This window comes from Lagenorhynchus albirostris, chromosome 14 (genome assembly GCF_949774975.1).
Source record: "Lagenorhynchus albirostris chromosome 14, mLagAlb1.1, whole genome shotgun sequence".
Lineage (NCBI taxonomy): Eukaryota > Metazoa > Chordata > Mammalia > Artiodactyla > Delphinidae > Lagenorhynchus > Lagenorhynchus albirostris.
This window is the reverse complement of record NC_083108.1, coordinates 70,424,287-70,440,739: the sequence shown is the minus strand read 5'-3', so window position 1 is coordinate 70,440,739 and position 16,453 is coordinate 70,424,287. Positions and strand designations below refer to the sequence as shown.

General features: G+C 41.3%; 1 protein-coding gene across 4 annotated transcripts in view; it reads left to right on the top strand.

Annotated features, from left to right (window-relative positions):
* Positions 1 to 16,453, top strand: part of CORO1C (coronin 1C) — an 83,398-nt gene that overhangs the window by 10,145 nt on the left and 56,800 nt on the right. Inside the window, exon 2 of one of the 4 annotated variants that reach the window (XM_060170335.1) lies at positions 6,421 to 6,662. The exons of 2 other annotated variants lie outside the window; for them this stretch is intronic. The gene's annotated coding sequence lies outside the window, so the exon portion shown is untranslated. Of the gene's footprint in view, positions 1 to 6,420; positions 6,663 to 8,795; positions 8,933 to 16,453 lie in introns of those variants that run through there. One more of the 4 variants, XM_060170334.1, reaches the window with a different exon arrangement.

The window sequence follows — 16,453 nt, the reverse complement described above, 5'->3', positions numbered from 1 at the left end:
GCTCCACCCCAGATGCCTGTCTGTGTAGGCTGTGTGGCATCCATGCCACAGCAGCCCTCCAAGTTCATCTTCCTTCTCTCTTAACTTGAAGCTTCCACTCCCCTGGTTAAGCTGATCTCCTTTAAATAGTAGTCGCCAGGCAGATGGTTCAAATTCATTTCTGCTAATGTGCTCCTGGATGGCTACAGTTCCTACTAGGCTAGCACTGTTATTCAGTGCTAGAAGGACTATGGGCTTTGTCTTATTTCACTCATATCTCAACCCTTTTAGAGCTACAGTGTTAATATTTTTACAAAGGAAGCTCCTTATTGATAAACATCATCTCTCTGAAATGTTGGCATGTAGTCAGTATAACAGTGTTTCAAGGGGAAAGTTGAAGGAAGGCGAGTGGGGTCAGACAGAGCCCATATAGAAGGCTAGCCCTGGTTGCTGGAATCGGGAAGAAGCCTTGCCTGCTTTAGAAAGGTTCCTCCTGTAACCTCGAAAACAGTGAATCTGCTCAGCTTTTTTCAAAATACACAGGATCCTTTTTTTTTTCTCTCTTTTCATTTGGGAAACACAGCTTGAAAGGGTCTTATGTTTTAGCAGTGACTGGTTTCCAGGACCTTTGAGAAGTAGATCAGGGCAGGGTAATGGTTGTGAGTTGGGGCAACTTGTGCTACCAGAGCTGTGTGCTGGTCCCCGACTATATCTCTGTCCCTTTATAAACTCTTACCACAAAGCCCCTTCTTTCCTCAGAGGGAAATAATTGATCTTTCCTTTTTTGTTATTGCCTCTTTGAAGGGTTTGGATTGTCTGGTTTTTAAGAACGTCTTATTCAAGCATTTTATGATGCTAAGTGTGATAAGGATCAGGGACTTGATTTTTCTGGTGCAGTTAGAAAAAGTCTTGTTCACAAAGTGTTAATGGCAGGCTTAATACTTTGATTTACTTTTAAAAGATATAATAGTTTTAAAAATACATTACAAGCTTCTTCTAGCCCCCAAGTGTGTAATTCTTGACGCTGAATTCTCTGTGTGGAACCTGAGCTCTGCGGGGGTTGAGAGGACAGGGTGGTGGGGAGTCAGTGTCTCTGGGACACTGGGTCGAGGCCCTGCCCGAGGGTTTGTGAAATAGCGCTGGGCTGACTCAGAGGAGGTGTAATTGGGGAAGAGTAGTGTCAAATGGATAAGGGAGATGGCCCAGATTGTCCAGGGTTATGAGAACAGAATAAACATTTATATAGGTGTGTTTGTGTAAAAGGTAAGCATAGTTTAGATATAGAGCTATAAAGGTAGCTGGAAGTGTAATTTGTGGGTGTCCCTAACGTTATTGATTTCTGTGCTATTCCTAATTACATTTTGGGTTAAATGAGTAGAAATTTTAAGTAAACGTAAGTGTGGAATTATTATTTTCCACTTTGTGAAAGTGAACACTAGCCACGTTCTGTGGAGGCAGAGAATGTCACAATGTTTTTGTGCCTCCGTTTCCAAGTGGGCTGCGTGACACATGGTAGGTGCTCAGTAAATGTTAGTCGAATAATTGAATTTCAGTTTTACATGGTACACTTGTGATAGTGATTGCTAGTCTTCCCGTTTTCCTAGAAGATGAAAGGAAAAGAGGAAATTTTCTGTGGTGTAGAAGGACTACTGATTGTAAACATTTGCCTAGTAAATTATCTTATGATAAGCTAGTCATGATTTTCATTTAAATAAGTGTGTTAGCATATACACACATTTATTTACTGAAATGTTTTATCTGTAAAGCAAATTTTGGAGTTCTGGTTATTTAAAGTGTGAATTCTGATGAAAAATAGGGTGGCATTACATATTGGTACTTTATTGCAAATTTACCTAACTAACTTCTTGAATAAATTGAAAGTACTGGTGGCATGGAGTTCTTAGGGCTTTGATTTGTGGTTTGGTTAGCAACTTCGACTTCAGAAAGAATCCATGAAGGAACGTCCTAGTGGAAGTGTGCCTTCAGCTGGAGAGTTTTGTCAAAACAGATATGGGAAGAACCCTAATTTGTATCAAGATGAGGATTTAAAGTTAAGGTAGCCCTCGAAAAAACTGAGTTTCCCTTTCTTGTCTTTCTCCTTTCCTCGAGTTTCTTATCTTTTAATCGACTGCCTGTAAAGTGTCTGCATTGGACACTGAGGGGCCCCTAGGCCCAGCCCCAGGGGAATCACAGGGCAGGTCTCAGCTCATTTCAGTGGCTCCTGGATCTCCAAGGATTTAATGTGCTTGGGTTCATTTAACTTGAGAAATTGACAAGAACCAAGTACATTAAGAAAGGGTGAATTGGGCACCCTTTCAGCTGTTGAATCATTTAGGAGTTCATTTGTGCAATATTAAAATTTGAAAATCTGTAGGCTTTGGTTTATATCTTTTTTTTTTTTTACGGTACGCGGGCCTCTCACTGCTGTGGCCTCTCCCGTTGCGGAGCACAGGCTCCGGACGCGCAGGCTCAGCGGCCATGGCTCACGGGCCCAGCCTCTCCACGGCATGTGGGATCTTCCCGGACCCGGGCACGAACCCGTGTCCCCTGCATTGGCAGGTGGACTCTCAACCACTGCGCCACCAGGGAAGCCCTGGTTATATCTTATTAGTAACATGTGATCACAAAAAAAGAATCATTCTGTAGCTGCGTTTTTGTGTGTGTTATTTCTGGCCGTTTTTAGAGGTTACTACAAACCATACATGTAGTTTGTTTGTTGTAAATATAGTTTTTTAGAAGAGTACTGTTAGGGGTGGGAAGCCCCTGATCTTTCTGCTAACCTTCTACTCAAAATGCTTAGAAAAGGATTCTTCCTGCTTTCATTTGAGGCGTATGGAATTTCTCTTTTAGTAGTTACTATTATGCAGTCCAATTAATTTAACATAAAGGATTAAGGACTATGATTTTCTTTTCAAATCTTTATCCAGTTTGGAGGGAAATTGGGATGGTTAAGGTTACAGTTTTACCAGCTAAGGCTGGTAAAAGCTTCTAGTAATAGAGAATTCACTCCCAAAATACTTAGCCCAAGTGTTTCCTCCTTAAAGTGAGTTTTGTTTGTCTCCACTTCCCCGGAGGTATTTTCATTTTATTGGTAAAAGGAGATGTGTGGCGTTTTCCCCCTAAAGAACTGAGACCTTCGGAAGGTGTTGGGTGGTGGTAAAGTATTTATTTGGTAGTAACTACATTTTCCCCAGTTTCTTGTACTCTGTTGTAGACACTGATATTCTGAGTTTTTTGTTTTTCCCCTCTTTAGAAGAGAGGTGTGCTGATAAGGAAATAGTTTGTAATTTTACCAAAAAGGATCAGACAAAACAATTCGTCTGAAGGTGCAGTAAGATTTCAAGAGGTACAGGCACACCTCATTTTATTGCACTTCACAGATACTGTGTTTTTTACAAATGGAAAGTTTGTTAGCAACCCTGCATCCAGCAAGTCTATCAGTGTCATTTTTTCCAACGGCATATGCTCACCTCATGTCTCTGTGTCACATTTTGGTAATTCTCGCAATATTTCAGACTTTTTCATTATTATACTTGGTATGGTGCTCTGTGATCAGTGATCGTTGATGTTACCATTGTAATGGTTTGGGGGCATCATAAATCACGCCCATAATAAGATGGTGAACTCAATAAATGTGTTTTCTAACTGCTCCGCTCTCTGGCCATTCCCCTGTCTCTCTCCCTCTCCTCAGGCCTCCATATTCCCTGAGACACAACAATGTTGAAATTAGGCCAGTTAGTAACCCTACACTGGCTTCTAAGTGTTAAAGTGAAAGGAAGAGTATTATGTCTCTCACTTTAAATCAAAAGCTAGAAATTATTAAGCTTAGTGAGTGAGGCACGTCGAAAGCCAAGATAGGCTTACAGTTAAGCTTCTTGGGCCAGTTAGCCAAGTTGTGAATGCAGAGGAAAAGTTCTTGAAGGTCTCCAGTGAACCTGGAATGATAAGAAGCAAAGCAGCCTTATTGCTGATATGGAGAAAGTTTTAGTGGTCTGGAAAGAAAATCAAACCAGCCACAACATTCCCTTAAGCCAAAGCCTAATCCAGATCAAGGCCCTAACTCTTTTCAATTCTGTGAAGGCTGAGAGAAGTGAAGAAGCTCCAGAAGAAAAGTTTGGAGCTAGCAGAGGTTAGTTCATGAGGTTTAAGGAAAGAAGCTGTCTCCATAACATCAAAGTGCAAGGTGAGGCAGCAAGTGCTGATGTAGAACCTGGAGCAAGTTATCCAGAAGATCTAGCTCAGATCATTAATGAAGGTGCTCACTAAATAACAGATTTTCCACATAGATGAAACAGTCTTCTACTGGAAGAAGATGCCACCTAGGGCTTTCATAGCTAGAGAGGAAAAGTCAATGCCTGGTTTCAAAGCTTCAAAGGACAGGCTGACTCTCTTGTTAGGGGCTCATGCAGCTGGTGACTTAATTTAAAGCCAGTGCTCATTTACCATTCTGAAAATCCTAGGGCCCTTGAGAATTATGCTAAATCTACTCTGCCTGTGCTCTATAAATGGAACAACAAAGCCTGAATAACAGTACATCTGTTTACAACATGGTTTCCTGAATATTTTAAGCCTACTATTGAGACCGACTGCTCAGAAAAAGATTCCTTTCAAAGTATTGCTGCTTGTTAACAACTCACCTGGTCACTCCAGAGCTCCGGTGGAGAGGTACCACGAGATGAATGTTGTTTTCATGCCTGCTAACACAGTATCCGCTCTGCAGTCCATGGATCAAGAAGGAGTTTCGACTTTCAAGTCTTACTATTTAAGAAATACATTTTGTAAGGTTGTAGCTGACACAGATGGTGATTCCTCTGATGAATCTTAGCAAAGTCAATTGAAAACCTTCTGGAAAGGATTCACCTTTCTAGATGTCATTAAGATCATTCATGATTCATGGGAAGAGGTCAAAATACCAACATTAATAGGAGTTTGGAAGAAGTTAATTCCAGTCGTCATGGGTGACTTCAGTGGAGGAAGTAACTGCAGATGGGATGGAAATAGCAAGAGAAGTAGAATTAGAAGTGGGGCCTGAAGATGGGACTGGATTGCTGCCATCTCATGATAAAACTTGAACAGATGAGGAGTTGCTTCTCATGGATGAGCAAGGAAAGTGGTTTTTGAGGTGGACTCTACTGGTGAAAATGCTGTGAAGATTGTTGAAATGATAACAAAGGCTTTAGAATATGACATAAACTTAGTTGATAAAGCAGCAGCAGAGGATCGACCCCAATTTTGAAAAAAAGTTCTAGTGTGGGTAAAATGCTATCAAACAGCTTTTCATGCTACAGAGAAATCTTTCGTGAAAGGAAGAATCAATTGATGTGGCATACGTCATTGTTGTCTTATTTTAAGAAATTGCCGGGAATTTCCTGGTGGTCCAGTGGTTAGGACCCTGTGCTTTCACTGCCGAGGGCGCAGGTTCAATCCCTGGTCGGGGAACTAAGTTCCAGCAAGCTGCGCAGCGTGGCAAAAAACTAAAAGAAAAGAAAAAAAAAAGGAAATTGCCACAGCTACCCAACCTTCAGTAACCACCACCCTGATCAGTCAGCAGCTATCAACAGAGAGGCAGGACCCCCAACCAGAAAAAAGATTATAACTCTCTGAAGGCTCAGATTAGATAGTTGGCTTTTAACAATAAAGTATTTTTAAATTAAGGTGTGTACATTTCTTTTAGGCATAATGCTATTGTACGCTTAATAGTGTATAGCTACAGTATAGTGTAAACATAACGTTTTTTTTTTTTTTAAACATAACTCTTATATGCACTGGGAAACCAAAAACTTCTTGTGACTCGCTTTATTTTGAGATTTGCTTTATTGCGGTGGTCTGGAACCAAACCTGCAATATCGTTGAGCTGTGTATGCCTGTATACTGCTGCTTTTTCTATAGGATGGCTGAAAATTCATTTTTATTTTAAACAGTGTTAGTTTCATTTTCAAATAGCCTGTTCAATATGTTTTTTGTTTTATGGTTATTTTTTGGCTGCGTTGGGTCTTCATTGCTGCGTGCGGGCTTTTTCTAGTTGCGGCAAGCGGGGGCTCCTCTTGGTTGCGGTGTGCGGGCTTCTCGTTGCGGGGGCTTCTCTTGTTGCAGAGCAGGAGCTCTAGGCGCGTGGGCTTCAGTAGCTGTGGCAAGTGGGCTCAGTAGTTGTGGCTCACGGGCTCTAGAGCGCAGGCTCAGTAGTTGTGGCGCACGGGCTTAGTTGCTCTGCAGCATGTGGGATCTTCCCGGACCAGGGCTCAAACCCATGTCCCCTGCATTGGCAGGTGGATTCTTAACCACTGTGCCACCAGGGGAGCCCCTGTTAAATATGTTTACCTTCGAGCTCTGGGCACCTCTGTGGGCAAACTACCTTAATTTTGAAGCCACAGATCCAGTTATTAATCTGAAAAGGCACAATAAGTAATTTAAATATTTTCGCTATGTTTTTGCTGTTTTCAGACACCCTACTTGTAAAGAGAAGGCTCTTGGGAGCTGCTCCTAAGAAGTGGTTCTTTGTCCTGTATTGACTCCCTGCCCCCGTGAACTTCTGTGTCCCAGTGTTTGTCGCAGCAGCACAGTGACGTTGGTGTGAATAATTGATTGTGGTGTCTCCTCCTGGAGACTGTCAACTTCATGAGAGCTGGGCCCGTCTCCTTGCTCACCATTGCATCTGCAGCGTCTAGCATCACGCCAGGCGCACGGTCAGAGTTCAGTAAATAGTTGTTGAATAAATGCGTGATGAGTGACTGGGATTAAAGACCTCTTCAGCATTCACAGTCGATTGTATGTGTTTTGTGTATAACCCCGTGGGTGCTGCTAACTCCGTTCTCCTTGAATTGTGTGTGTTTTGTTAGGGGATGTGAACTGGATCCCAGTGAAAGTAGTGTTCTCTATAGATTTGTAGGCTTTAGATTATAATAATTATATTAATAATAGGACCCTAGAAATAATTTATTTTAGTTCTCCTATTTTATAGATGAAGAAACAACCAACCATATGACTAAAATGATTTAGTGGTTAGGTGACTGTGTCAGGATAAGCTAGTCTTGCATCCAGGCTAGAGTTATTCCTACTCTTACCTCCCCTTGAAATATGGTCAGGAGTATGTTTATTTAATCACTACTTGCCCAGGGTATAGGGTATTAAAAAGGGAAGACAGGGCTTCCCTGGTGGCGCAGTGGTTGAGAGTCCGCCTGCTGATGCAGGGGACGCGGGTTCGTGCCCCAGTCCGGGAGGATCCCACATGCCGCGGAGCTGCTGGCCCCGTGAGTCATGGCCGCTGAGCCTGTGCTCCGCAACGGGAGAGGCCACAACAGTGAGAGGCCCACGTACCGCAAAAAAAAAAAAGGAAGACAGAAATTCTTCAGTTGAATGAGATTACTCTGTTTTTTTGACATTGCTACTTTTGCTATGGCTAGCCTTATGAGGGTCTTCATAAAAATGCCTTAAAAATAAACCCACAAAAAGATCTTGGAGTCCAGTAATTCCATTTCCTGGTATAAGTATATTGCCAAAGAATTATGAAAATTTTATTCCAAGAGAAACTCCATCTGACTAAGTAGTGGAAACAGACTTAGCAAGTTTGAACAGTCGTACACAGTGTGCTTTCCCCCAGTTGTTGATAAGAAAAGTAGGTCATCAGTATAGAAAGAGTATTTTGAAACACATTCGTCATTAATTTTTAAGTGAGAGTGCTGGGCCAGTCATGGCGGTAAAAGTTCTTCAGTTGGGATGAGAGCTCTTGGGATTAATTTGGCTCTTTGAAGAGAGAGGCAGAGTCGAGCTTCCGAGCCTGATCTCCTGTGGGGCACTTTAGTGAGATGCTAGCAGCTCAGAGGATTCTACTCAGTTCCACCGTGTTGTCTGGGCAGGCAACGCCTGCTGCTGTCTGATGGGGTTTCTTCAGCAGTCCTTTCTCAAAGCTCCAGGGAGGGGTATAGTGGGTGTGTTTATAAAGATGCTGGTGATAAGCAGAAAACTGGGAGATAGAGGGATTGTAAACATGTCATCCTGACACATTATGTTCTGAAAAATCTGCTCTTCCTTTGATAATGTAGTAAAAAAAAACTCTGTCATTGAAGAGCTAGAGATGACCCCTACAACCTTGTAATCTCATGTGTTAGTAACTGTAAAATTCATGTCGTGTCATTCTTCTTTATTTTAAGGGAGTTCCAGGCCCTTTTTGGGCATCTTTTAGTTGTAAAGGGTCTCTCTTTAATACAAGTGTGAGAGAGTGGATTTGAGGATTTGGGGTTTCTGTATTTAGGATCTTTATCTGTTGTTATTTTGCTGTCCATGTCACGCTCATTTCTTTTTTTTTTTAAATTTCAGCCTTACTGAGTGTAGTTGACACACCGAATTGTAAGATATTTAAAGTGGGCCTCGCGGTGATTTGATGTACGTACATAGCTCGTTTGGTCTCTTGTCAGACTGCGTTTTCAGCAGTCACTCTCAGAGCTGCACGTCTCACTCTGTCATCGGGGAGCGGGGAGCGCCTGTGTTGATGGCAGGCAGCCCCCACTTCTCTTTGTAACCAGTTCCTAAAATGAGTACAAAATTGTAAAGTGTGAAAGTCGAGTCCTTTTCTTAGAAAGCTTTAAAAAGAGTAAAAGCCTGTCCGTTGCACCTCACCTTTTAGAACTTGTTCTTGATGTGTTGATTCCAGCCTTTTAGGCATGTCGGTTCAGGCTCTTGGACAGTTGACCACAGAGCCCTCTGGCCTAAGCCTGAGGGTTTTCAGTCAGAAGCAAAGATTGGTTTCCTTTGACACAGCTAATGCTCTCTCTCGTTGGTCTCAGCATATTTGAATGCGAACAGCCAGTTTGTGTATTGTATAAAGTGTGAGCCAAGCGCAGTTTCCTATTTAAAAATGGCACCAACAGGCCAGGTGGAACTGTGAGCTGTGGAGGCAGCACCCCATGGAGCGGTTCTGAGAGGCATCACTGGCTGACGTGGGAAAGCCAAACTGTATGTATGTGTGGAGTTTATCACTGAAAAAGTATGAAAGTTCAGGGGGTGAAAAGTTGAATTGCTCCATACTTTGTGGTTCGAGGTCATCGTGTCTCTCTCCGAAGTCCTTTATCTTTGGGCGAGTCACACAGTGTCTCTGGGCTGAAAATGAAAGTCCGGAACTGGTGACCCTTTTTACTCCAGGCTTCTGTGAGGACCCAGCCTGGATGTTTCTTGGTAAATCTGACTTGCATTTCTTTGTCTTTTCATTCCAAGAAACGTTTAAAAACCCAAATGATAATGGGTTCTTGAGTCGAAACAAAGTGCACTTAGAGTCGGTACGCCTCCTTCTTGGCATTTTAACCTAGTACCTGGGTGGATAATGGGATGAAAGCGTTTGGAAGGCTGTAATGAGCGTGAATTTTCACCCTTTACTTTCGCCATTCTTGGTGTCATGATAAACTGAACCAACATAAGGGCTGTTCCATACTTGCAGTCAGTTGTCTTAAGTGGAGTGCAAACCTTTCAGCCTTAGCTGCTGTGTATGAGGAATGTTGTGTATCTATCTGACTTTCTGCTGTGCTTTATATAAAGCAAATTGTTGCATGCGGTCTTTTTTCTTCCTTCGTAAAACAACTTCTATTAAAGTAGGTAAATTAGGCGTATTTTTCTTGAGTATCTCATATATGAATCTGTTAACTAAGGAATTGGATGCAGTACAAATGATTTGTTAGGTGAACTCTTCAAGTGTCACTGATGAATTTTGTTTAAGGACATTCAAAAAAAAGCACAGCCGTCTCATATCCAGAAATGATGAACGTTGAATTTTTGTATTTAATCAGAGCACCTCCCGTATTTCCTTTCGGTGTCTGCTTTCTTGTGAATGTGTCTTCTACGTAGGCTTACATATTACCTTTCTAACTTCTTACAAAGAATTTTTAACTGTTGGCATTGCCATTTAAATAGCTGATTTCGGGACATTTGTTTCCTCCTCTGCTGTCCTGCTTGCCACTTTCTATTAAATAACGTGTCCGATCTCTCCCACATTAAAAAGGGCCAGAAAAGCATCAACTTAGAGGGAATGTGTTCTTTCCCTATTGGGACATTCTGGAGTCTCCTGTGGTTGCTGCTGGCTAGGGGACGTGCTCAGCCTTCTGAGTCCTTGAGTAATTGACGCTCTGGAATGGTCTCAGTAATGTGCCGAGCAGGATTTTGCTGCTAGTAGGGGTTTTCCTGTATGTGTTCCTAGCAGGATGTGTTTCCTTTCATACAAACCATAGAAGTGCATCTGCTGGAATCTTTAAACAGGAAAATGTCAAAATTGTCGTCATTTTTTACGAGATTGATGGAAGTAGAGAGAATAGAGGAAAGGTAGTAACATTTATTCAGGTGTTTTGAGTATATTTTATTTGGTGCCATTACAGTATTGTAAACACCCTGTCTTGTCTACATTTTTCCCTCCCAACACCCAACACATTTCTTGTATGGCCTGTGCAATAAATTTTCTCTGTAACTTGACTAGGCAGTACCATAAGAAGCATGCCTTCACACTCCCCTGGAGGTTGAGGATGATCAACTGACTGTAAGATGGAAATTTTCTTCTGAGAATGATTTTTATCAAACTTTACTGTGATGCTTATAAAATAAGTCCTTAAACCATGGACCTTATTTTTACAGCTTGTTCTTGGTTAAGATGTTTACCCAACATGTAAAGAAAATTTTAATAATTTTTGTTTCCTTAGATGAGCTGCTAAGTATTGTGGATCTTGGTAGTCAGCTTTTAGATTTTCTTTATTTGGAGCAGAAAACAAGAATATATTATCTACTCATTAGAAATTTATGTGGGAATGTAAAATTGGTGCAGCCATGGAAAATGGTATGGAGGTTCCTCAAAAAATTAAAAATAGAGCTACCATATGATCCAGCAATTCCACTTCTGGGTATTTATCCAAAGGAAACTAAATCACTGTCTTGAAAAGATATCTGCACCCCTGTGTTCACTGCAGTATTATTTACAATAGCCAAGATAGTGGAAACAACCTAAGTGTCCATTAACAGATAAATGGATGGGAAAATGTGGTATGATGGAATATTATTCAGCCATTAAAAAGAAGGAAATCCCGCCATTTGTGACAACATGGGTGGATATTGAGGGCATTATCCTAAGTGAAGTAAGTCAGATAGAGAAAGACAAATAACATTTCAATATATCAGGGGTCCACAGCCTGTTAGGAATCAGGCCACACAGCAGGAGGTGAGTGGTGGGCGAGCGAGTGAAGCTTCATCTGCTGCTCCCCATGGCTCGCATTACCGCCTGAGCCATCCCTGCCACGCCATCTCACCTCGGTCCATGGAAAAATTGTATTCCATGAAACCGGTTCCTGGTGCCAAAAAAGGTTGGGGACTGCTGCTCTATATCACTTAACATGTTGAATCTTAAAAATGAAAACAAAAACAAAACAAAACCCAAACTCATGGAGACAGCACATTTTGGTGGTTGCCAGAGGTGGTGGATTAGGGGGGTGGATGAAATGGGTGAAGGGGTCTAAAGGTACAAAATTCCAGTTATAAGATGTAATGTACAGCATGGTGACTATAAAAAAGATAGATAAACTAAAAAGAGGTTTACTACGATGGCTGCTGGACAATCAAGACTTAACTCTTGCTTGGCCTTCAGTGTCATCTAGAAACTTGGGCAGAGGAGACATGTGTCTTTGTTTCTAAAACTGAGGTTTCAACCACATCTTAGAGCATTTCAGAGTTGGGCCTGTGCTCTCAACCTGCTCTCACATTGTCTTTCAAAGACACCTCAGTTTTTATTATAATGAAAACCATTCTAGAATAGTCCCAGTCTTATTGGAAATTTGGGCAGGCCTATTATAAGGCCTTGGGTAAGGTTTGTAATTCCCAACATTTTGTGGAAATTAAAAACCACGTTGCATTTTTTCTAAAATCAGTTTATTTTGAAATTTGTAAACATTTCTTTCATTTGCTTAATGAATGACTTATTGCTACATTGTCTCCCTCCTTATTACTACGAGGATCCTTTATTACTGTGATAATTGCTAAGAAAAGGCCCTCTGCAGTTTGAAGAATTTGTACTTGAAAGACCTAATGAGCAGGCAACCTCTCCAAGGTTGAACTCTGACAAGACATTTAAAATTGAGAACTTCCCTGGTGGTCCAGTGGTTAAGACTCCGGGTTTCCACTGCAGGGGGCGTGAGTTCTATCCCTGGTGGGGGAAGTTATGCATGCCTTGGGGTGTGCCACCCCCCACCCCCACAAAATTGAATGTACTCTATCCTTGGACTTTGTGTCTATGTATTAGTTCAGGATTCTTTCACTTACTCCTTTTAATATAACTGAAAATTAGATTTCTTTATAAAATGCTTTAGTTTTGGGGACACTCTAGTTGTATAATTTGGAATAAGATATTTAATAAAAGAACGCCTAAGTTTGATGATATGACGTTTGGAAATTTATAGCCAAGCGTTTAAAAAATTGGTGAAACACTAATACCATTTGATAATGCAGGCCTCTTTCTCGAGAAGAGGGTTTTTTTTTTTGTAGTAAACAGCATGCTGAGGTGGGAGAACATAAAATTTTGTAAAGGTTCCTTGATAACTGATACTAGTTCATTAACGTGAAAATCATACTTTTGGCTCATAATCAGTAGGAAATTGATTTGGGTTTTCTCCCTTTGGGTAGGGAAACCTATTAGCAGTCTCTTAAATAACAATTGTTGACATTTATGGGACAGTGCCTATTACTATGCTTCAGATTCTATGCTAGGTACTTTGCAGATTTTTAAAGAACAGCTTTATTGAGGTATAATTCACATATCATACAACTCACCCTACTTGAAGTGTACATCAGTGCTTTTTAATTTGTTCACAAATATGTGCAACTGTCACCACAAATTACAGAATATTTCCATCACTTCGGAAAGAAACCCCGTGCTCTTTAGCTGTAACCTGCTATTCCGCAGTACCGCTTCCTCCCCTCCAAGCAACTGCTAATTTACTTTCTGTGTCTCTAGGTTTGCCTATTCTGGGCTTTCGTGTGAATAGAAATCATAATATGTAGACTTTTGTAATTGGCTTCTTAGCGTAATATTTTCAAGGTTTATCCAAGTTGTGGCATGTATTAGTAAGTACTTTATTTTATTTTATTTTTTAAATATTTACTTATTAAAAAAAATATTTACTTATTTATTTAGGCTGCGCTGGGTCTTAGTTGCGTCATGCAGTTTCTTTAGTTGCGGCATGCAGAATCTTTAGTTGTGGCGTGCGAACTCTTAGTTGCAGCATGCATGTGGGATCTAGTTCCCTGACCAGGGATCGAACCCGGGCCCCCTGCACTGGGAGCTCAGAGTCTTAGCCACTGGACCTCCAGGGAAGTCCCCAACTTTTTTTTTTTTTTAATTGCCAAATAACATCCCATTGTGTGGATATATCACATTTTGTTTTTCCGTTCATCCAGTGGATATCCAACATATGGGTTGTTTTCACCCTTTGGCTGTTGTGAATACGCTGCTATGAAAATTCCTGTACAAGTATTTGTGTGAATACCTGTTTTCATTTCTTTTGGGTATATTCTTAGTTGTGGAATTTCAGGGTCACATCATAACTCTGTTTAATCGTTTCAGAACTACCAGACTGCTTTCCAAAGCAGCTGCACCATTTTACATTCCCGCTACCAGTGTATGAGGGTTCTGATTTCTCTGCATCCTCATCCGTACTTGTTATTCTCTGGCCTGATATTAGCCATCCTAGTGGGTGTGAAGTGGTATTTCATTGTGGTTTTGATTTACCTTTCCCCAATGGCTAAAGATGTCCAGCACCTTTTCATGTGCTTATTGGATGTTTGTGTATCTTTTTTGGAAAGATATCTATTCAAGTACTTTGCTCATTTTTAAATTGGATTATTTGTCTTTTTATTATCGAGTTGTAGGAATTTTTTATATATTCTAGATACAAGTGCCTTATCAGATATATGATTTACAAAAATTTTCTCCCATTCTGTGGGTTGTCTTTTCACTTTCTTGATGGTGACTTTGAAGCACAGAGGTTTTTAATTTTGATGAGGTCCATTTTGTACACTTTTTATTTTTTTGCTTGTGCTTTTGCTGTCATATCTAAGAATCCTTTGCCAGATCCAAGGTCATGAAGATTTATTCCTATGTTTTCTCCCAAGAGTTTTAAAGTTTTAAGCCCTTATAGTTATATCTTTGATCAATTTTGAGTTAATTATTTTATATGATGTGAGGTCAGGGTCCAGCTTCTTCTGTATGTGGCTATTCAATGGTCCCAGCACCATTTGTTGAAAAGACTTACTTTTCCCCTCATTGAATGGTTTTGGTACCCTTGTCGAAATCGCTTGACCAAAGATGTATGAATTTATTTCTGCGCTTTCAGTTCTATTCCGTTGGCCTATATGTCTGTCCTTGTTCTGATTTTGTCAGATTTCTGTGAGATGATCATGTGATTTTTGGTTTTTATCTGATTGATACATGTTACATTAATTGATTTTCAGATGTCACACCAACCTTGCATTGTGGGATAAGTCCCACTTGGTCATGGTGTATAATCCTTTTCATATGTTGCTAGATTTGGTCTGCTAGTATTTTGTTGGGGATTTTTGTGTCTATATTTATAAAAGATATTAGTCTAGTTTTCTTGTGATGTCTTTGTCTGATTTTGGTATCAGAGTAATACTGGCCTCATAAAATTTGTTTGGAAATTTGTTCCTGTCTATTCTTTGTAAAAATTGGTGAAGAACCGGTATTAATTCTTTAAATATTTGATAGACTTCAGCAGTGAAGCCATCTGGACCTGGGTTGTCAGATGTTGTTTTTAATTCTTATGATGGGTATCATCCCCTTCATTTTATAGATGAGGAAACGGAGGCTCGTAAAGGTTAGTGGCAGAGCTGGGATTTGAATCTGGATTACCTTATGTTAAGTACTAGGATGATAACAATAGCTGACATATATTGTGTATTTAGTTATGTGTTTTTAACCAGACAGGGTACTTTAACGAAATCATCTCCTGCTATAGTCCCATTAGCAAGTGCTCATTTAATGATCACTTTAACTTTATATGTAATGTACCCATTTCCAGATAGAGGATCTGACACTTAAGGAGATTATGACTTTGCCCTACTGAACCACGGCCAGGAAGTAAATGGTACAGCTGTGCTTCTCACTCACAAGATTGCCTGACTCTGGAGCCTGCCCTCTTAATTGCCTTTCTCTATTGTGCACAGCAAAAGCAGCTGTGCCACATGTGGGCAGCTGAGCCCAGATCAGATTCGACCTTGGATGTGAATGGCCTGGCCCAGACAGCACAGCACTCCGGGAGCCCCGGCTTTTCTCACTCTCTCTGCTCTATAGCTAACTGTCCTCCATGGTTGTAGCAAAAGAACCTGTCTATCATTCTGACTTCGTGTAGTTAGATGAAAATTTGTGTAACATACGTCACTCTGTGTAATACAGAAATGACTTTTAAAGGTGTGTCAACCAGCCGGCAGATTTGTGTGATGTCTTTCAGTGAAGACATTCAAAGCACTTTCCATATTTATGTTAATATTCATATTGTTGGTGAGATTAGATGGTATCTTGGCCTATTTGAGTGAAGAGGAAAGATTGTCTCCATTTTTCAGGTTGAAGGGCTTCCTCAAATGTCCGTTCACATTGATTAGTGGGCCCCAAAAAACTGACCCCAGTGCCTGTGTGGGTAGGGGGGCTGGGTGGGTGGTGGACCTCACAGAGGGTGGTGAGGGCTGACTTCCTGTGGGGCAGGGCGGGTGCTATCTCAGCCAGGCAGCCAGCCTTCTGGGAGCTTCCAGAACACAGGGCTGGAGGCTCCCCTGTACAGGACCAGGTCGTCTGTTTGGTACCTGCTGGTACCCGTGCTCACCTGTGCTGGTGTTGTTCTGTCCAGGGCCTGCCCTGTGGCTTCTGGGACGGGTGAGGGGTGGCCCCTGATGGTGCAGCACTCAGGAGCAGAGCTGGGTGTCTAGCTGCTCCTAATTAGGTTTTTGGTCAGTTTTCCCTGCAGCCCCTCTCCCACGTCTGTTTCCCTTCTGAGTGCTCGGCAGTTTCACAGTGGGCCTGGTGTCCTTCTGTGAGCCGCTCCTCCTGAGACCTCAGCTGAGTGGAGAACACTCACTTCTGTCAGTTACACTTGCCTGACAGCTTTCGTCTTCCACGGTTTTGTGGTCACATTTGCTCTCTTGTAGGCTCCTTTCCAGTGTCCTTTCGCTTTTCCTTTGGTGTTTATACCAGCTTTTATTCCTTTCCTGTCATTTTGTTAGGATTTCAGGAAGGAGTGGAGGTAAAATGCCATTTGTGTTTCTTTTGTAAATTACCTCTTCATGTACTTTGTGTAATTTCCTACTGGGATTTTCATGTTTGGAATCTATAAAAACTTTATATATGAAGGATATCAACTCTTTGGTATATGGTGTAATTCCCCCTTCTTCTTTGTTAACTTTACTTTTGAAACACTTGCTGGAAGGTAATGGCAGGGATTCCGGCTTC